The sequence below is a fragment of the Bubalus kerabau genome, chromosome 14 (genome assembly GCF_029407905.1).
Source record: "Bubalus kerabau isolate K-KA32 ecotype Philippines breed swamp buffalo chromosome 14, PCC_UOA_SB_1v2, whole genome shotgun sequence".
In the NCBI taxonomy this organism is placed as follows: domain Eukaryota; kingdom Metazoa; phylum Chordata; class Mammalia; order Artiodactyla; family Bovidae; genus Bubalus; species Bubalus kerabau.
In genome coordinates this window covers 41,872,646-41,895,503 of record NC_073637.1, presented here as the reverse complement: position 1 = coordinate 41,895,503, position 22,858 = coordinate 41,872,646, and the positions used below count along the sequence as shown (strand labels likewise).

General features: G+C 36.6%; 1 long non-coding RNA gene across 1 annotated transcript in view; it reads left to right on the top strand.

Moving 5' to 3' along the window:
- The window catches only part of LOC129627234 (uncharacterized), an 85,060-nt gene that overhangs the window by 46,169 nt on the left and 16,033 nt on the right, over positions 1-22,858 (top strand). Inside the window, exons 2-3 of the long non-coding RNA XR_008702498.1 lie at positions 7,125-7,258; positions 7,680-7,756. This is a non-coding gene — a long non-coding RNA (uncharacterized LOC129627234). The remainder of the gene's footprint in view (positions 1-7,124; positions 7,259-7,679; positions 7,757-22,858) is intronic.

The window sequence follows — 22,858 nt, the reverse complement described above, 5'->3', positions numbered from 1 at the left end:
GGGGTCAGTGCTTTCAGGTGATCATTGCATTTGGCTAGAAAAGCAAGAGTGCTGCTACTTCACTGTTTTAGTTCTAGAACTTAGAAGGAGTTTTCACATTTGTGAATATTTTAATCAGTAGTTTAAAATTTGATTTTTTAATTTCAGAAAGTTATAACATTATCTCATTCCCAGGTCTACGTTCTGATACATGGGGTTTGCTAATAGAATGATGGTGATAAAGGTAGGATTCATAATTAAAATAAAATTATGTTAATGAAGAAAGTTTAATAAACTCGGATTGTTTAGTCTAGGCATACAGATAATAAAAATTTTAAAAACTAAAAATAGTAGTTAAGCATATGAATATTTATTCATTTAAAATTGTTCCCAGGTGGTGCTAGTGGTAAATAACCCTCCTGCCAATGCAGGAGATGCAAGAGATGCAGTTGCCATCCCTGGTTAGGGAAGATCCCCTGGCGTAGGAAATCACACCCCAATTCAGTATTCTTATCTGGAGAATCCCATGGACAGAGGAGCCTCGTGGCCTATAGTCCATAGGGTCTCCAATAGTCAAACACATTGAAGTGACTCAGCAAGAATGCAGGCATGCTTAAGCTACACTTGAGTTTGTCTAAGCCCACTCTGCAGCAGGCTCACCATGGTATGACAGAGGGAAAAAATCAAGTAAAATTGGACTTACAGTTGACATCAGCAAGAGGAAGCTGAGTTTGATATAAAACAGATCTTCTAATTGTGAAGTTTATTAAGAATTTAAAAGTCTTGGCAAAGGATATGAGAAAGTTCAGGGCTCAGCAGGTAGGAACTTAGTGTTTAAGATTGGGAAGAGAAAGAGCTGGTGAAGGAGACCAAAGAATTGCTTATGAGGGTGGTAAAAACCAGGAGTTTGTGGGGCTTATGGGAGCCAAGAGAAGAAAGTATTTTTTAAATGAGGGAAAAATCAGTTTAGTCAGATGGAATAAGATGAGAACCAATAAGTTATTGGATTTGATGATTTGAAAGTGTTGGAAGATCTTGATAAATGTCATTTCAGTGAAGATACAGTAAGTAAACATAGATAAGATATAGATAAGGCAAGATAATAGATGAGGCACATAAGTTAGATAGATATAATACATAAGAAGAGAAAGAAGAGAAAATGGGAGGAAAAGAAATGGAGACATTATATTTAGTCAAATACTTCCAGAAATTTTCATGAAGAGAGCAATGATACACTTGAGCATTGGCTGGAAAGAGATACGGTATTAAGGGGATGTTGATTTTTAAAGGAAAATCCTAAAGCATGGTGGCATTTGGATGTGAATCCAGTAGAAATGGAGAAAGTTGTAATAACTGCATGATCAAAATTATAAATAAGGCGAATGGGCATGAGCTTGAGTAAACTCCAGGAGTTGGTGATAGACAGGGAGGCCTGGCGTGCTGCCCTCCATGGGGTCGCAAAGAGTCAGACACGACTGAGTGACTGAGCTGAGCTGCTGAATTTGCAGTAACATGGGAAGAGGGCATAGCAACCTACTCTAGTATTCTTGCCTGAAGAATCCCATGAAAAGGGAGCCTGGTGGGACACTCCCTAGGGTTACAAAGAGTTGGACATGACTGAAGCTACTTAGCATGCACGCACACAGCAACGTGGGTGAACCTTAAGATTGTCGTACTGAGTGAATTAAGTCAGACAGAAAAAAAGAAATATTGATATGATAGCCCTTATGTGAGGAATCTAAAAAGAAATGATACAAATGAACTTATTTACAAAACAGAAATAGATTTACAGCCTTAGAGAACAGACTTTGGCTTCAAGGGAGGAAGGGTGGGAGGAAGGGATAGTTACAGAGTTTGGGATGGTCATGTACGCACTGCTATGTTTAAAATGGAAAACCAACAAGAACCTACTGTACAGCACAAGAACTCTTGCTTAAGGTCATGTGGCAGCCTGGATGGGAGGGGAATTTGGGGAAGAATGGATACATGTATATGTATGGTTGAGTCATTCTGCTGTCCAACTGAAACTATCACAACCTTATTAATTGGCTGTACTTCAATATAAAATAAAAAATTAAAGATAGATGAAAAATTATGAATAAGGCTAAAGGGTTAATCAGAAAGATACAGAGTACAGATGAACACTGGTTTGTAGCTTTGATGCAGGAGAGTGAGGGATTTGGAGTTGCTTCTATTTTCTCAAAGAAATATGAGATGATGTCAGTAGTTTTGGGGTATATGAATTTATATGAGGTTTGAGGGAAAAAAAGATAAGGTATGAAAGAATCATGGGGAGTTTAAAAACTAGCCACATAGAGAAACCCAATATGATTGTGTAGAAGAACTGAGCATCCCATCGAGGTTCTGATAATGAATCTACAGTAAATAGTCAGTTTGGGTATTATTCCAAAGACATTCAACTACTCTGTTGCTAGCTGTCAGAAAAAGGGCAGGGTTCATCTAGTGTTGGGATCTGTGCCTGGGGGAACAAAGAGAGGGGGAAAAGAATTGAAGATGCTTTAAAGGGGAACTTCCTTCTTGGTCCAGTGGTTAAGACTTTTGCCTTTCAATGCATGGGGGTGTGGGTTCAAGTCCCTGGTTGGGGAGCTAGGATCCCACATGGCTTGTGGGCAAAAACCAAAACATAAAACAGAAACAATATTATAAAAAATTCAATAAAGACCCTAAAAATGGTTCACACAGAAAAATTATTTTTAAAAAAAGATGTTTTCAGGGAATGATTAAATGACAGAGCATGAAATCTATATCAGACAATGAGGAGAGTAAAGACTAATGTGGATTTCTAGGTGAACTAGAGCTAGGGTAAACAAGTTGGAGTTAAAAAAATAAAACACTAGGGTCTTCAGAATATGTTAATATGTGATCATGTGTAGCCACAGAGTGCAACTTTTGATAATGAGGTTTCAATAGAGTGACGATTTCTAGTGATGATAACACCTAAATGTGACCATGGCAGTGAGTGACTGAGATGGGGGAGAAAATTGTCACTGGCATTGAGGAGGGCAAGAACTCAGATGCCAGAATATAAGGATGGTAGGTAACATGGAGGTTAGGATGCTGGGTCAACACTGTGTTGTGATTGCTCTTCCTGAATGCTCATGTGATCTAGTTTAGTCACTAAGTCATGTCTCACTCTTTTCGACCACATGGACACTAGACCACTAGGCTCCCCTGTCCATGGGATTTCCCAGGCAAGCATACTGGAGTGGGTTGCCATTTCTATCTCCAAGTGATCTTTCCTGACCCAGGAATTGAACCTGTGGCTCCTGCATTGCAGGCAGATTCTTTACTGCCGAGCCACTGTTCAGTTCAGTTCAGTTCAGTTGCTCAGTCGTGTCTGACTCTTTGCAACCCCATGAATCACAGCACGCCAGGCCTCCCTGTCCATCACCAACTCCTGAAGTTTACCCAAACTCATATTCATCAAGTCGGTGATGCCATCCAGCCATCTCATCCTCTGTCATCCCCTTTTCTTCCTGCCCTCAATCCCTCCCAGCATCAGAGTATTTTCTAATGAGTCAACTCTTCGCATAAGGTGGCCAAAGTATTGGAGTTTCAGCTTTAACATCAGTCCTTCCAATGAACATCCAGGACTGATCTCCTTTAGGATGGACTGGTTGGATCTCCTTGCAGTCCAAGGGACTCTTAAGAGTCTTCTCCAACACCACAGTTCAAAAGCATCAGTTCTTTGGCTCTCAGCTTTCTTCACAGTCCAACTCTCACATCCATACATGACCACTGGAAAAGCCATAGCCTTGACTAGATGAACCTTTGTTGGCAAAGTAATGTCTCTGCTTTTGAATATGCTATCTAGGTTGATCATAATGCATTAATGAAGGTATAGTGAATTGAAGAAGGGAAGTGATAGTTATGGTCTGTGGAGCACACAAGCTTTTACTTTAGTATTATATTCAGTTTTGTGTGCCACACTTTAAAATAGATAATGCCAAACAGGGAAAGAATCCAGGGCAAAAGAAAAGAATAGTGAAGAAAATGTACCATAAGAGGAAAAGCTGAGAAGTTTGGGGACAAATAGACTGGAAAAGAAAAAACCTGAGAAAAAACATGTGAGTCTTTTTCAAACATTTAAAGTACTATCAGGTGAGGAAAAAACCTAGAATCATTCTTGTTTTGAGGGAGAACCAATCAAAGATTGGATATTACAGGAAGGTATATTTCCACACAATGTAAAAAAATAAAATAAGAAAGAACTTTCTTAAACTCAAAGTTTTTCCAAAGGGAAAATATGTTTTCTTGGAATACAATGAAGTCATCACTTTATATGTTCGCTTTGGTTGGCATATTGGCAAGGACCTTCAGGAATCAGAGATTGGTGTTATTTGTCCATAGTCTGTAAGAGCATCAAATTCTAGGATATGCTAGCATTCAGAAATTACAACTGTAAATATGGTAATGAATTCTTCCTGGTATGATACCCTTTTACTTTTTTAATTTAACTCTTTGAAATATCAGTAACAAAGTGATTGTGGTAGTGTCTAAAATGGTCAGACCTACAATTCAAAGTGCTATATTCAAACTCCAGCTATTCTGTTTATTAATTGCTTAATTTCACTTAGAGGCTTCCTTGGGAAACCTGGCTTCAACTCCTATGTTGGGAAGATCCCTTGGAGAAAGGAATGACAACCCACTCCAGTATTCTTGCCTGGAGAATCCCATGGACAGAGAAGCCTGGCAAGCTACAGGCCATGGGGTCACAAAGAGTTGGACAGAACTGAGCAACTTTCACTTTCAATTTCACTTAACTTTACTTTTACACACTAACATGAAAATAGCTGCTCGGTTAAGGAGGCTATGAAAATATTTTTGTGAGGGAAGCAAGCTAAAAAATGTTTTTAAGGCCCAGAGAAAGTTATTAAGGTTTATACAGATTAGAGAATTCTCAAAAACTGGTTGGTGCATACCAGATTTTCAGGATGCCATATTGAGGTTCTAGAAGCTTGTAAAAGTACTCCAGGTTTTTCTGATATTCCAACTGGTAAAGATAAAAGATGAAAAAAAAAAAAAGATTGTAGCCAAATAACCCTATCCTCTAACTTATAAGCAATTGATTCTTTTAATATTCCCAGTACCTGTCATAATTATTTTTGAACTCAAAAGTTCTAGCCTGAGAATGTATTGGTTTTATGACAATTTGCAAGATATGAAGCACCAAAGCTAGAGCAAGAGCATGGTTACATTTTCAGATTCAGAGCCACAAGGGAGCTTTAAATATATGGAAGATGGTAGAACACTGACTAATAGCCAGCCTACCACCCTGGAGACTTTATATAGTAATATGCAACTTTCTATACCAATCTTTTATACTTTTTGACTTTATCTCTATTAGAATCTTTTTTACTGGTCTTGAGAAAACAGATTTAAAGAATTAGATTCACTTTATCAGTGATCCAAACTAACTAAGATAAAGGATATTTTATATAATTTTGTTTCAGGTATGTAACATTGACAGCTTGGCTGGATAGTGCTTTGCGATGAAGAGCCTTTGACTTGGAGTTAGAAAGCTGGAGTCTGAGTCCTTGTCTGTTGGCATCTTTGGATAAACCCTTTAGTGTTCTTGAGTCCCGTTCTCTAGCCTGTGGTAATAATTCCAGTCTCACCCACCTCCTGTTTTGTTCTGAGGATCAACATAGAAGAGGCTACACTTAGTGGAGGGGACTACAAGTAGACGCATACACATAGGGTATTTCTTTTTATTCCTCAGATATTCTTCAAGGGAGTTATTAATTTGCACTCCCCCACCAGAATAAATGCTGAGGTTCAGCAATCTAAATAACTTATCAAAGGTCACAAGCAATAACACACTCAACTTTGAATGCTACTTTATTAATTTCAAGTGTCAAGATTTTTCCACTGCTCCAAAATGAAGCAATGTGTGCCAAAGATTGCAAACAGTGGTAGTCCCTCAGTCATGTCCAACTCTTAGAGACCCCATGGAATGTAGCCCACCAGGCTCCTCTATCCATGGAATTTTCCAGGCAAGAATGCTGGAGTGAATTGCCATTCCCTTCTCCGAAGGATCTTCCCCTCCAGGGATTGAATCCAGGTCTTGCAAATTGCAGGTGATTCTTTATGCTCTGAGTCACCATGGTTTTTGCAAATAGCAAAGTGTTTATTTATTCCAGGAAAAGCAAAATGTTATCCTAGAAAGGAGACTTATTCATAGTATAATATTTGGCTCTGAAGTGAATGAAATTGATATAATTATAATAATGAAAACCCTTGCTACTTATTTAACTAAAAATAGGTATATTGGGAGGATGGGATTTTAAAGGATAATGACCAAAATGAATAAACCAAGAAGCAATAGTAGTAACATATAATTTAAAATTCATATTTAATTCTTTTTGAAAAAATATTTTTTAAAGTGTTTATTGAATGTGTTACAATGTTGCTTCTGTATTATGTTTTGTTTTTTTGGCTATGAGGAATGTAGGATCTCAGCTCCCCGACCAGGGACCAAACCCACAACCACTGCAGTGGGGTGCAAAGTCTTAACCACTGGACCACCAGGGAAATTCCATAGTTAACGCTTAAAAGAATCAGCTAAAACTGGAAAATGGAAGTAAGCAGCTATACTAGGAGTGGAGAGCAAAGGAATAGGTACTATTGGTTTCTATTTTAAGTCTTTTAGTGCTCCGTGATTTTTAAACTGTGCTCATGTGTTGCATAGATAAGCAAACAAGATGAAAAATAGAGTAAACATTGAAGAATTTAATAAGGCCGCTTTGCAGGTATGCTGCAATTTATGTGAGGGTTTTGGGAGCTTTATGAATTGATCTTGCTCTTGATGTTTTCATATTATGACAGTTTTTAATATTTGGTATCTATTAAGATTTTTTTTTTAAGTGAGGAGTTATTATGTCCCAGTGTAGAGTATGCTTATGTTTGCTAAGTTTAAAAAGCTGAATTCTTAAGTCTGTGGCCAGTGTTTAATTATTGAGTATCATTAAAAAAAAAGCATGCTGTATTTGCTGCTGCAGAATTTTGGGTTAAGGTAAAAAGTCAGAGAAGGATGAATGTGGAAACCTAGAGTAGGGCTGCAAGAAACTTTGAGTTATGATATATCTGGAAACATTCCCGTAATCTTACTTCCTTCAATTAAGGTTCCCAACTTCACTGGGTATTCCTGGAGTTTAGGTACAACTAATGATGAAATGATGAGTGAATTCCTTGAGGGCTGAAGTTATATGACCAGGAAAAGACAAGCCTTTCCTGAATCACGATATGGATGTGACAGGTAACGCACCAGGTCTTATGCCTGACCATACTTACAAAGCACGGGGAAAAAAGGTTTCTTTAGCTAAAGGCATCTCTCTATTTTTAGTTGACAGATTGATAAAATGAAAATATGTGGCAATGAAGTTTATATTTCCTAACTTTTACAGAGGTTTTCCTCCATATATATGTGTACCTATATATAATCATGCCCATACATATGTATGATATATTTATATATACACTTACATTTTAAAAAGGAATATGTAAAAAGTTATAACTGATTTTTTAAGCTCATATACTAAAGTTGTGTATCTAACTACATATTGCCCTTTGGAAGGATAGTTTCTTAGAAAGCTTTATACTTGTCTTAATATTCTCCCTAAATTTAGAAGTCAATTTTTTTCAAAAAATTTCTCCTTTGATTATAACCTTTTACCAAGCACCATTAAAGGCAGATTTTGGAGAATCAGTGATTCCTGGGAACAGCCCAAAGAATGTGGAATGAAGTCTTAGGAAGGTGAGTGAGTAACCTGAGTCACAGGGTTATGAGTTTGATGATCAAAGGTAAGATTACATTTCTTGTTGGTCAAGCTAAAAATCCCCTAAGGAAATCCAGAAGCCTTTAAAAATGTTTGCATCATTAGGCGATGTCTTGAGTCTTGAAAGCTGATCTTCTTCAGTTGCAAATTGTAATTTTGCTAAGCATAGCATAAAAAAATTCATTTTATAGTCACACCCTACACATGAATTCAGAAATATTGGCAAGAAATAAATGTTACCAATATGAAAGATGAGTTAAAGAGAAAAATAGATAAGTTAGGAGACAGGCAGAAAGAGAAAATTAGGCTGACAGCATGCAGTGAGCCCTTCTGGATCCTTTTACCAACAACTCCAGAGGACCTCCTAAGAAATCAAGATGACACAGAGTTAAGAGAGGGTAAAAGAGCCTGCTTGAAGACCTTGTCTGCCTTCTTTGATCCACCTACTCCTGAAGAGACAGATCCCTGGACTTTACAATTGTGTGAGCCTACTAAAGCACTTTTTTGCATGATAATGATGGTGATTGGTGGTCATAGAAGAGGAAGAAGAGAAGGAGAGAGAAAGCAAGGAGGATTAGGATAAATAGGAATAAATGAAAAGCCAGAATCTGGGCTTCCCTGGTGGTTCAGTGGTTAGGAATCCCCCTCGCAGCGTGGGGAATGCTGATTTGATCTCTATTCCATCCCTGTTCTGGGAGGATCCCACATGCCTTGGGGCAGCTGCAACTGCTGAGCCCTCACACCTAGAGCCCGTGCTGCACAACCAGAGGAGCTACCACAGTGAGAAGCCTGTGCACCCCAACTATAGAGTAGCCCCCATTCTCTGCAACTAGAGAAAGCCCAGTGCAGCAACAAAGACTTAACACAGCCAAAAAAAAAAAAAAAAAAAAAATGAAAAGAAAAGGCAGAATCTACCCAGGGGAAATTATTGATACCTTTGAGAAGGATGAGAAAGTTGGAAAAGCCAACAAGTTTGAGGGATTGGAGAAATTATTTATCCAATGTTTTCAAAAGTTTCATTTTAAGAGGAAGAATTTTTTTTTTCAAAGAGCTTGTGTTGGTTACTTATGCTTCTGCTTCCAGTGTTACCTGAATTCAAAAAGTTGCAAACTGACTCAGTCAGTTCAGTTCAGTTCAGTCGCTCAGTTGTGTCCGACTCTTTTCGACCCCATGAATTGCAGCTCGCCAGGCCTCCCTGTCCATCACCAACTCCTGAAGTTTACCCAAACTCATGTCCATTGAGTCGGTGATGCCATCCAGCCATCTCATCTTCTGTCGTCCCCTTCTCCCTAATCCCTCCCAGCATCAGGGTCTTTCCAATGAGTCAACTCTTCGCACGAGGTGGCCAAAGTACTGGAGTTTCAGCTTCAACATCAAACTAGTCTCTGCCTTAACATCAAACTATATTTTACATTTCCACACTCCTTTTAAAATGCGCAGTCTTATTAAGTTTCGTTTTCTAGATGGGAAATCTGAGGATGAGTGAATTTAAACTTGCTCAGTCAGTTCCATAGGTAGGATTTGACCCTGTTCTTCTTGATTTCAGAATCTAAATCCTGAACAACTGTTACAAGTATAGTTTCCAGATTTCTTGTTTTGTTTTTTTTTAATGTAAGCTTAATTATGTATTTTCCATATTTATTATAATGTAAAATACACTAGAGGACAAATCTAAAGCAGTTTTTAAGACTATTAATTTCAACTTAAAAAACCTGATAAAACTAATAATGAGCTATTCATAATGTCTTGAAATGAAATAATTTAATGTTTCATATTTATTTATAAAACCCAAACTCATAGTACTTATAATTGTCATCAGTAAAATATTTCTGTAAATAAGAAGACATTCTATCAATACTAGTTTAAGATGAATAGCTAGAAATTATATCAGAAAAGTCTGTATCCCTTCAAGACACTCTAAATACTATGTATTGTTACTGAACTGTGTACCAAATGAAATCTTAATGTTATTGCTTTTGCTTATCACTTTTACCCATAGCATCTCTTTCAACTAAGCTAATAGTACTATCTGCATGGTGCTCTCTACTTATTAAACACTTGAATTATTAAAGTCTTTCTTTATCTTTCTCAGTACCACTGGTGGCAATGTCAGCGCTAATCTTTCTTTATCCCAGGAAATATTTACTTCTTTTGCGTTCCTAAAACAAAAACCATTTTGCACAGAATGAGTTAGGTAGAATGCGTAAAATGTCACGAAGTAGGTTAAAGGTTCTATACCCACTCTTATGGGAAGATCTTACTTTCATGCATAACCTGGATGGAAGATCTCAGAATCATGGAACTGTACAGCTAGAAGAAAACTGATGGATCATCCTTTCAATATCAGACTAACACAGGAAGCCCTTTTTTAGCAATCTTGAAATGAGTTCAGCAAGAACATTTGGACTTGGAAACTCTTTTCTTTCAAACAGCAGCATAATGTTTAAAGATTAATATTCATTTGAATATAATTCTTATGTGATTGGAAATCAGTTTCATTGATGCTTAACTTTTTATAATAATAAGCTAAACTGAAAAAGAAGTGAAGTTGCTCAGTCATGTGTGACTCTTTGAGACTCCATGGACTTTAGGTACCCAGGCTCCTCTATCCGTGGAATTTTCAGGCAAAAGTACAGGAGTGGGTTGCCATTTCATTCTCCAGGGGATCTTCATGACCCGGGGATTGAACCCAGGTGTCCTGGATTGTAGGCAGATGCTTTACCCTCTGAGCCACCAGGGAAGCCCAAACTAAAAAAGTGAATGCAATAGTCTTTTTGCCTTTTTTCTTCTAGGGAAGATATTTTTAAAGAGATATTAATTATAGCTTGAGAAAAATCTTAAAAATTGTTCAAAGCAACTATTGGGAATTTCACCTGCTCATCACCTTCATCATAATCATCTTAAAGTCATAAATTTTATATTTCTAAGACCAATGGAATCCTATTTTAGAACTATATCCAAATGCTGGATTTTAAAAAGGGTTAAGGGTGTACCAAATCCAATCTTTCATGGTAAAGCTGTCAGAATTTCAGAGCTTTGCTATATGTTTAATGAATTCCCTCACATGGTGTGTAAACATTTTTCACCCTTTTAACAAGATATCACAGATATTATGAAATTGACATGATCTGTTAAGAATTAACATAGCAATTTTACATACTTTTGAAATTTAAAGCATAGTCTAATTATTAAGCAAGTAAAAAAAAAATCCTGAAGATTATGCAAAACTATCCCTAAATCTGAAAAGGGAGATTCTTAAGTATTATTTCAATGTGCTAGTTTTCATTTCCATAAGCCTGAAGAAAAGCGTTGTCATTGTCCACTAATTGGTGGATGTTTCCATTGACCTGGATAGTGGGCTACAGAATGAATTAGCTGCTCTGAGAACATTCCAAGACGGTTTTAAGATAAGTGTGGATCATTTGAACCATCAGGGAATTATAGATACCTTTTTTGTTCACTTCACATGTGTGTGTGCTTAAATAAGAAGTAGCAGCTTCAAGATGCAATGGGAAAAGTTGGGAATGATAAAGCTAATTGGATCAAAGTGACAACCAATCAGGATCATAGTCTCCTGTAAGCATTTCTTGCCCTGAATAATCTGGCCTGTCTGTCTGAGGACTAGCTATTCTTTACACACGTTGCCTCTGGTATAATATGTCATTTCAGTCATGTATAGCCTTGTGACCCTATGGTCTGTAGACAACCAGGTTCCTTAGTCCACGGGATTCTCCAGGCAAGAACACTGGAGTGGGTTGCCATGTCCTTCTCCAGTGGTTCTTTTCAACCCAGGGATTGAACCATGTGTCTTATGTCTCCTGCATTGCCAGGAAGGTTTTTGCTCCTAGACCCAGCCAGATTTACCACACAATAGGAGCTTTGCCTCAAAATACTGCTTCAGCCGTGGTAGTTTCGTGAGCACTGAGAGGTTTTGTGGGACACTAAGCTTGCAGTTCTAAAACTGGGATCGTTCTGGAAAAACTGGGAGAGTTGTCACCCTCGATGGGGACACCATCAGAGGCCAAGCACATTGGCTGCCTTTTTATGGTACTGTGTCAGATCTGATGTTCTGAATTACATAATTTCAGTGGGAGTCAGTGCTTTATTTTACTGAAAAATATATTAGCCCACACTAAGAATAAATGAGTACATTTCCGAAGAAGTTGTGATACATACGTACAATGGGATACTACTTAGCCATAAAAAGGAACACATTTGAGTCATTTCTAATGAGGTGGATGAACCTAGAGCCTATTATAAAAAAATAAAGTAAATCAGAAAGAGGAAAAAGAAATATCTTATATTAATGCATATATATATGGAATCTAGAAAGATGATACTGATGAACCTATCCAGAGGGCAGCAATGGAGATACAGACATAGAGAACAGACTTATGGACAAGGGTAGGGGAGAAGAAAGAGAGGGTGAGATGAATGGAGAGAGTAGCATGGAAACATATACACTAATATATGTAAATAGATAGACAATGGACATTTGCTATGTGACTCAGGGAACTCAAATAGGGGCTCTATAACAACCTAGAGGAGTGGAAAAGGGTGGGAGGTGGGAGGCAGATTCAAGAGGGAGGGGACATAGGCACACCTATAGCTGATTCATGTTGATGGATGACAGAAATCAAATCAATCTTGTAAAGCAATCATCAATCAATTAAAAATAACTGCATGTAATTATTAAAAAAAAAGAATGAATGAGTACATTCTCTATCTAAAAGGAGACAGAAAAAGGGAGAAGCTGAGGAAGAATCTGTGTTTCACCTAGCAATCTTTCTTCCCTTGGAAAACTGGAGGATTATGAGGCAGCAGTCATTATTCTATTTTCCTGATACAGAGCTGGACTAAACAAATAAGGCTCAGGGTAGGTTGTGAATCCACTAAAATTGCAGAGCAGACCCAACACATTTAACAGCATCGTGAAGTGCACGTCCAATCTCAATTATCCCATTCCCAGCCCAATATTCTAGTTTCTGCTCTGGCAGGCAGACTGTAAATAAACAAAAGGATGCAGTTGTCATAGGTGAGAAAAATAAAACACAAAAAAATTCCTAATAGAGGGTTTTTGTTTTCTTCTTTTCTTCCCTCCTTTAAATAGATACTTTATTTGATTTTAATGGTCCTGTCTTGGATCCAGCAGGCAAACCTTTCTTACTGATGGGGTCTCTCCTTAACTGGTGTCTCTGTCATCAGCCTGACCTTGTAGCTTTCTCTAGTGCCATTATACCCTGGGCGCTGGCTTATTTTCATACAGCACTCCCTCGGCTTGATCCCACTTCATCTACTTCACGGACACAGACATTTGTTGGGCTTATTAGCTCAGCAGGAGCCTTATCATATTTTGTATCTGAGGCTGTTGGAGATGTCAGGAGATGGAAATGCTGTGTAGCTTTTTATCCTCCTTTCTCTCACTTTCTCCTCGAGTCCAACCCTGCATTTGGATTCAGCGCTTTCTTACTACTAGCTGCTGAGATCACTTTAAATATGTCAAGCTTTGCCATCTGTACCAATAACACAGCAAAGGCTTAGCCATGATTAGGCTGTCAAGATTTATTAAGTTAAAAAGTATCAAAGTTTCTAGCTGCAACCCCAGACCTTTTAAGAGTCTACCTTCTTTGGAATCCCTTCCCCCCTTCCTCTCTAACGTTAGAGTCACTATGCTTTGCTTGACCTTGACCAACATCTGCACCCAGGGAACACTAATGAATTTGGGCCAATTCATCTCCAAACTCCAAATTTAATCAAGCTGACATGCCGGGGAAAGCAGACTATAATTAATTTCTAGTATTTTAGGTAATTTGTAAATTTTCATAAATTTTATCTGATAGGTCATGCTTAATATATGTTTTCTTTAAAAAGACACACTGTTAAACAAATACATGCATATTTAGTAGCTTATTTTCAATGTTAAAGATTATGTGTATATGTGTCTTTAATTGTGGAAACACAGTGAAATTAAATATAAGTGTTTACTGTGTCATAAAACCCCACACAAACTTCAAAGCTGTTGCAGATTTATTTCATTGTTTTGTTTGTTTTGGAAGTAAGTGACCATTGTAATCATTTTAATAAATTTACACGTTAATGATTGTGCTGATGGTAAATAAGTTCTAAAAGCCTATACTTAATCACTCTATTAGAGAATGGGAGTGCCATTCCTGTAAAATGATTTTTTTTGGTTGCTACCTAAACAGGAAAATCTCTAATTGGACAGAAACTCCCCATGTCCCCAGATGAATTGAATAGTTTCTATGTACTCATTTGTAAATGTCATTAATTATTGTCAGCTCAAATCATAATCCAATTTGTCCTTAATAAACCTATAAATGATATCTGTGCAAGTTTGTTAGAAAAAGTAAGCCTGCGTGTGTCACTAAGCTGAATGATACAATCTTTGAAAAGGTTGTGGTTACTTCACTTCTAACCTTCCTATGCTGGTGTTGTGTTTGAAATCGAGAACCAGTAGCATATAAAACAAAATCTTCAGTTTCCAAGGTTCTTTTTGTTGCCAAAAAAAGTATAACAACATTATTTTAGTGTTATTTAATGTTACATTTCCTATAAGCAAATGCAAAATTTGTGTGCTTTATTATGAATGAGAGATGGTAAGTACTTAAGTATTTAAACATATCTGGTGCTATGATCAACATAAAGAAAAATTTGGGCAAACTTTCCAATGACTGGTTTGAAAAAATAAAGGAAATTAAAACTGAACTGAATTCAAGGAAAATGTTTATAAATATCCCATTCTTCAGTGAAGAAATTTCCAATGTGTATTTTAAAAACTCCATTAATCTCATACTTTAAAGCATGATACACATAAAGGCCAATCTTCCATGTTTATACTGGTTCAGTAGAGTTAAAATTTTAATTCAATATTTCCATGCAATTTATTAAAATATCGACTGAAATGCATTCCATCCTTAGTAACGTGTGCTTTTAACATGGTGGAAAACTCTTTTAGAACTTACCTGAGAACCATAACATGTATAACTATTAACGTTGTGTGACAAAATTTGGGTATTTGAAAATATTTGGAAGAAATACAAGTTTAAATGTTGCTAATTAGATAATATATCCCAATAAAAATTGTTTTTGAAAAAGATACTTTTTGGAGATAAAACTAATTATGACTTTAATAAAAGTCATAATTAGTTTTTTTTTTTAATAGTTTTAGCAACCACTAAGTTCCTCTCGATTTTATTTCCAAGGGTCAACATTTGTTCTCTTTTAAAAAATATTATTTTTCTTTAGTTTTAAAAAATGTATGCCAAAAAAAATGAATTTCTTACCTACCATTCATCCTTAAATCTTTAATGAGTTTCTTTAATCAAGATCCAAGTAATCAAACTTTATATTGTGTCAGTGGATATCAAATAACATTTTAAGAACTATCATGAAATTCACTTTATTCCTTTTAACTAGTTATGTTGTTACTATAGAAATAAGAATTCCCTTCATTGAATGTTCTTCTTCATATAAAGAGCTCCAGGAATTGCACTTACTAACTGTATGTGAGAAATCGAAAAATGAGACCCCAAATTTTGACAAACTGACAAACCTTCCTTCCAATTGAATAATCAATTTGTGTTGTATTAAATGTGTATAAAATCACATTGTTCTATTAAAGGTACACAAGAATACAAATGATAGAAATGGTGTAAAGAAGGCACAGCTGAGAGATGGAGGGCTTTTTGTGTTCATTTGTTTTCATTTGGTTTCCTTAACCTTTTATGTTTTGGTTTTAAAGCCCTGGTTTGGGATAAAAATATAAAAATTGTGTGTATGATGAAAATTCAGTGTTATATGGCATCAATATTCTGGTTGAGTTTTAAAGAATTTTACATATAAGGTCTGCAGGTGCTACACTAATGTCATTATTTTTGCTTAATTGGTGAATAACCCTAAGATACATTAAAAAATTAATAAGATGTTCCAGGTCTAGTGTAAACAGTAGACGTGTGCTTTCCAGAAATTTTCATATGTAGGAAAATGTCTTACTTGGGTTTGTATTTGTTTAATATTCACTGAGGAGCCACATACAACTGGCTTCGAAACACTGATAGGGAATCCCCTATGGTATGGTGTTTTTGTTAATATAGTTAGAATTTTCTTTTTTGTATGTGGGTACCATTTACCTGAGATGGTCCAAATGATCTGAATGAGTATTATCAAGACAAAGAAATGGAGCAAAAATCTTTGTTATTTTCATGTTAACAGTAATATCAATATATATTTGCGTAGTACATTACAGTTAAGAACACTTTATGTCACATGACTTTCCTCATTTGACCCTCACTAAAATCTTGTAAAATGTTAAAAGAAAAATTTCTTCAAGATTCTCCACAAAATCTTGAGCAGCAGATTCAGCATCAGATGGACCTGTGTTCAGGTCTTGTCTCTCTCGAATTTATTTAATCATTTTAAGGTTTGGTATCACCCTTCAAACTCAGGATAAATGCTCCCAGGATTGAACCTGATAAATATTGGATAGTAGAAAGCATTTACATAGTGCCTGGTGCACATACTAGCTGCTTTCATTGTTTGAAGATGAGGCCCATGTGTTTCTAACTTGTAACCCCTCAGCTCACTATTTAGTATCTAGTGGTGTGAATAGGAGTCCAGTTGATGTTTGTTGAGTAAATGGATGGGGAAAAAAGAGTTAGAATTGAGAGTGATAGAGTCAAATGATTTGTTTAATTTATGTGCCTGGGAGGGAACAGAGCTGAGGATCAAGTCCATGTTTCCTGACTCTAAAGTCCAAGGTTTTCCTGGTGGCGTCTCATGCAGAGGATCGTCACCGCTGCCCTGTCTTCCTATCGCAGGGGATCGGCTTACTCTTTACCTACCAATCCGCTGATGGCTGCACTCACCTTTTCACTGCCCTAGCATCGTCACCATGGACATCTAGTAGCTATTTTCTGTTTTAAATCTTCAGTAAAGAACAAAATCTGTCAGGATATTATAAACATTCAAGTAATCAGCCCAAAGAAACTGCTCAAACTTACGCCATGTTGATGCACACAGCACCAGCTTTTCTGCCGTGAACAACATCAGCTGCTCAGATATGTTTTATATGGATTTTTCAAAGTCATCACTTTCATGTAGCATACCATGCTCTTAAGTAACAAGAGAGCAGAGTCTCTATTTGGTTGTAAAACTGCAAGAACATGCATGCTATTTCACCCTGTGTGAACAGTTGAAGATTCACAGTGCACTGATGCTTGGAACCCCACATTTCAGAAACCAGAACCTTAAGGAGGATGTGGAGAGCCACAATTCTATAAACATAAACATAGCTTCAAGATATTAGCTACTTTAAAGGCAGTCTCCCTCAGGACAGGCATACTACAAAAATCAGCAACTGCATTAATGACACAAAACAGTGCCATCAACAGCAACAAAGTCAAAAAATAAAACAAAACCACACAACAAGAAAGAAAGCAGAAGCAAGGAGGCTTAAACTTTCAGTCACTGCCATCTTTCATTGTCTTCTGATTTATTTAGGAAAAAGAATTATATTCCTAATCCATTTCAGAATATATTTAAAGCTAAACTTCATAAGATCAAGGAAATCAGAAAATGATCATTGTGTAGGGATGACTAGTTCTTAAGGAATTCTCAATATTTGACATAATTTTTTTTAACTGTAGTCCTAACATTCCTAGCAAAGCACCTATGGTTAAATCAATCAGGGATTAAAGCATACAGAAGAAATATCTACTTTTAATATATAGCATGAATATAACTGCTAGATTTGAAACTCTTATTGGAAGAAAGGCAAAGGCATATCTTTATGGTTACTACATCTTTTCTTCAAAGATAGGAGGCAGCAAGAGAGTGAGAGAGGAAGAAAGAAAGAATTGACTCCATGCTATGTGTTTAATAAGAAGTGCGTTGGATAAAAAATAATAATAAAAGGTCACAGTTCAAATTAAACTGCCAGGCAGTCTCTACGTGACCTGCTCATTATATATTTATTGTTTCTTGACTATGGAAACATGATCATTATCACCATGGTTTTCACCTGAGTTTCAAAAATGAATGCACATTATCTTTTGCATTATCTAAATAGAATAGGCTATGTTCTGTGCAGTTGCTAAACTTAAAATGATATAATGTTCATTTAGCCCGTCTGTCTTCCTCATCTCATCTCCCCTTTCTTCGGTGAGAGTGCAGGGAGAGAAGACAGTCTTTTGCTTTGGCAGGAGGGTAAGCAGGCCGTTGTTTCTGCATTCAATGCCAGTGTCATCTTGTGAATCAGCAGCGCACGTTTCACACTGTCTTGCATATGGGCTAACGCCATAATTCCCCAGGGCTGTCATCTCCTCTGGTCCAGTGCCAAAGGAGTTGGAGCAGGGCCCCAGACCTCAAGCTCGGGTCCCATCTCAAGATTCTGCAGTGAGCCTCCTGCAGTGTCTACATTTGTTTAGAGGGTTAAAAAGTGGTCGCTCATTTCCCACTTCTAGCCAATGCTGAAAAAAAGCATTTTTAAAAAGAAACTTCTAATTTCCCAAGCACATGCTGAAAAGGAAAGCAGCACATTAAATATGACCTTAAGCTACTTCATTGAACACTTGTGTCTATTGTCTTCCATCTAGACTGGAAAAAACACAGGTGTTTTGCCATGTGCAGCTGAGATCTGACATCTAGTTTTTGATGTTCAGGGTTAAATTTAAATCCACATGGCCTGGTTACCAATCTCCACAGTTGCACCCAGGCAGGACTAGGAAAGATTGATGATTTTGATTGCGAGATTAATCCTGTAATGTTTACAAGACTCCTGAGCTGAAACCTGGTTGGTCGTATCATGCTACCCAGAGAAGGCCGCTTGGCTTGCCAGGGTAATTTCTTCTGATGCAGTAAATAACTAGGCATAATGAAAATACTCTGATGTATTCCACTGCCTGATTGATGCTCTGTGTGTGATTCGGTAAAAGCAGTGCACTTCCTATCACAAATTTACATATACAAACCAGCAGAAGACGCATGATAATGTCAGCATCCTACAGTAGTCCTGGGATGCGACACAATTTTATAGCAGTTATGAATTACTGTTGACCTTTCTGGCCTCTTATACCAGTATGCTAGACTTGAGCATATTGAAAGTCATCAGTCTGAAGCAGTCATTCTTTACATAATTATGGCTATTTGTGTGGGGGCAGGGCAGTGTTTCTTTTATTGTTAAGAATCAGCATTAAGGGATAACACTGCTGTGACCTAGGACAGTCTCTGCTGCTTTATATACATTTTAATAAAAGCAGGGAAAAGGACACTAAAAATACTCCAGCAGATTTCTCAAAGTACCATGGCATGGAAACAAAAATGCTCACCGCTTTTCAGTATTTTTTAAAACATAAGAAAAACAGGATTCTGGAGGCTTGCACTCATTTTTTTTTTTTTAGAAATGTGGTGATTTAAAATTATGTTTTAGTATTTCTCTGATAGTAGCCAAGTTAAATTTTCTTGATTAATTTTATATATCTGATGACTGGAAAAACAGAGTTGGAATGACCAAAGGAGACTTTGGGGTCCATATATGGATTAAATTTTTGAATTCATGTGGATGCATTACTGAACGGAGCTCTATACTTCATACTAAATATCTGAATAATCAAGCTTTCTGAACATCACTAAACACAGCTCCTTATTATCATTTGCATTTTAATGTCCTTAAAATTATTACACTAAGGGAAATGTTTTTGATACATTACAGCATTTCCTCTAAATGTGTGATTATGTTAATGAGTTTTCAATCAGTATCCTAGCCTGACACCATAAGAAAATTTATGCAAAGTTCATACCCTGTCAGGGCCTTTAATCAGGACCATTTATTAGAGCCCTGCCTTCTTTGATGGTTGCTGCTGCCTTTATTAAATATACTGACTTGGCCATCTGAAGAAAAGGACAATAAAAGGTTACTGGGGATGAAAGCATGAATGCTATTTGCTCATGTTTCCTTTACAGACACCTCTTCAATAATTAAGGAAGGGCTTTCTTTGGCCTTTTAGGCTTTTGAAGTGCATATCAAACATAACAGTTCTTGTTTTTATGGAATGCTTAATACTTACATTTAGTCTTAAACACAAGTAAACTAACTGAGATGTTGTAAGCACAGGAATACACACACAGACCACATAATTTTTTTTTCTCTACCAGGAACAAAAATCACAGCCTGGTCAAATATGTGACATTGCATCACTGGATTTTTCTCTAAGGAGACCAGTTATGCTTTAAATCACATAGAAAATAATTAAGTTAAAAATGCTCCCCCGCCTTTCATTATTAAAAGTAGATCTTTTTCCTGATTCGTCCATATGGGGAGTTAGACTGAACTGTGGCTCTGGTATATTAATGAATTTGACAAAACAGCCTTTAGTGAAAGAGGTGTTTTTTTCAGCTTCTGCCATTAGCACCAGGGCCTTTAAACAATTAATTAATACACTGCCTATAAATTTCTACAAGGGTTGAAACTGGCATGAACGACACCATTTTTCTGGATTACATGCAGAGAAAAACAAAACTAACAGAAGCCCCAGCTAAGCAGTATTGACAACCTGGGGTTTGGATACAAATTCAATATGAGAAAACAGACTCACTTCAATGAAATACAAATAAACAACAAATTCTGTTTTAACATGCCTAAATAGGAAATAGGTGACTGACAGGCTTGGGTCTCCTAGGAAAGCCATTAGTTGAGAACTTGATAGCAAACGTTTGATTTGAATGCACGTGGCGTTTCCCCTCAGGGGGTGAGCTGAGTGGTACAGGGGGATTCAGAGGCACCCCTTTCACTGAACATGCCTGCTGGGCTAAGACCTTAGAAAATGAAATCTGTAGGGTCCCCTAACACTAACAAGTATATAACTCTATCATCAATTTAGAAGGCATAGTAATTACAGTCATCCTCTGATGGCTCTTTTGCTTATCTTCCTTAAATCACACTCTTTTTGCCTTCTATCAGAATTCTAAGGGCAATTTTATAGCTAGAATTTTGTCCTTTCTCAAGTCAAAATTAGTTTTTAGGTTCATTTTATTTGTTGATGGTAAAAATTATTCATGCCCCTCCTAAGGTAGCTTCTAAAAAGTTTATCTAAAGGAAGGTAGCTTGTTGTCTAAGATTTGATAAATGAATTAATCACCACCTACTTGCCAAATTTTTTCTCTCCCCAGTTAGCATGCTGCTGCTGCTGCTGCTGCTATAGGTCTCTTCACAGCAAGGGCTAAACTTATAATATCATGCTTTGAATTCCTCTGATTTTTCTTTTTTTTTTAATTAGTGATTCCTATTATATTTTCCTTTGAAGAAATAACCGTTATAGAGACAGGGTATTAATTTGCTTATTTGGATTTCTAAAAATGCAAAAAATAAGAAATCGTTGGCTATATTGAAGATGTTTTGGACCCAGAAATTCATAGTAACAAAAGTTATAACATGAATCATGTTATAAATTTGAGCATTGGTGCACAAAAGAATTGACATTTAAAGAAGCTCTAAGTTAATCACATTTACGTAGTTAAAAAAAAAAATCATCGTAAATGAACTCTTTGACTTCAGCATTGTGTTTAATTTTATGCCTGTGTTTCTGATATACTGCATCATATAACAGTCATTTTCTCTGATTGCTGGTCCATCTTTAGCTCCTTCCCCCCATACCTTCAGTCTGACAGCGCATGCATGTGCACACACACACGCACACACCCGCACACAAAACCACATCAGGCAGAAATGAGTCAAGCAGTGTCTACTAGACTGAAGAAAGAAATATATAGAATGCACATCTAAGCATATCAAAGCAGCCTATAGCAGGCCTTTGTTATTATCTTCAATAAATTATTAGAGTACTGAATTATTATTTCACACTTTTTGGAGTTAAGAATATATATATATATATCTTTGGTTTTATCAAATAAAAAGGAATATGGCAATCAATTCACAGGAAAGAGTGCAGAAAGCATACATGAATATTAAAACTAATAAACCTTGCTGACAAGAGTTATATTTTTGGCATTAGATATTTATTCCTACCATTCTATATATCTGGGCAAATGTTCAGAATATTCCCAAATATGTGTGTGTGTATATATATATATATATATATATAGGGAATGCATGTTCGCATACTCTCTCTCTCCCCTCCCCCTCCCATATGTTGGCGTCTTATGAGATGAACAATAAGAATGAAAATCAGCTTCTGCAAAAGGCAGCTGCAATCCCATGATTCCATCGGAGCCAATCACTTAACATATCATTCATAATGCTAGCCTGCTCCCATCATCCTTCCTTGTCAGTAGTATCTTTCTTCATTTTCTTCCACTACTCAGTTCCAAGAAAGTGGAACCACTGTATCATTTACTGTCCACAACCTAAGCTGCTGATTTAAGGGTTGATTTGTTATTTTCCATAATGTCCTGTACAATTCTTTTTTATTTCAATGCAAAGTTTAAGTTGGAGAAAAAGCTTTAGATAATTTTGACAGTGGAAGGTTTGGATAAGATCAAATTTATCTATCCCTTTGAATGGCTCTATATAGTTTTAAGCATTTTAAAAGACTGAAATAAGTGTTTTATGGTAAGTGCTCCTCTTTTTTTTTTTTCTTTCAAGACTCTTCTACACTAAATGGACAAAACAAATGACCTAGGATCTTTAGGATGAGTTAAAGAAAGTGTTTCTTATCACTGAAAATTGGTGATTCAAAAATGTCTATAATGAGAAGGAAAAACATTTATTCACAGTCTCCTGAAATAGTTATGGTCCCATTATGTCTAACAAGGCCTCCTGAAGGCAAATTCGTTATAATTTGTTTTTTTTCTTATTATTTTTTCACAGTGGACAGTGATGACTCTCTGACTTAAAGCCTAATCACCAGTGCCTATTAAATTTGGGTTTATATGTTGCTGAAGGTAGAACTGATTATCATAGCGAATGAAATACTTGTTTGGCTTATTCCCAGGGGGCAAAAAGTCATTCTTCAAGGTGATGCATCTCATTTGAGGAATACATTAACAATTGAAGGCAGTTAAAAATACATGTGAACTCCCAGTGAGGCAAATCTGAGGTTGACCAC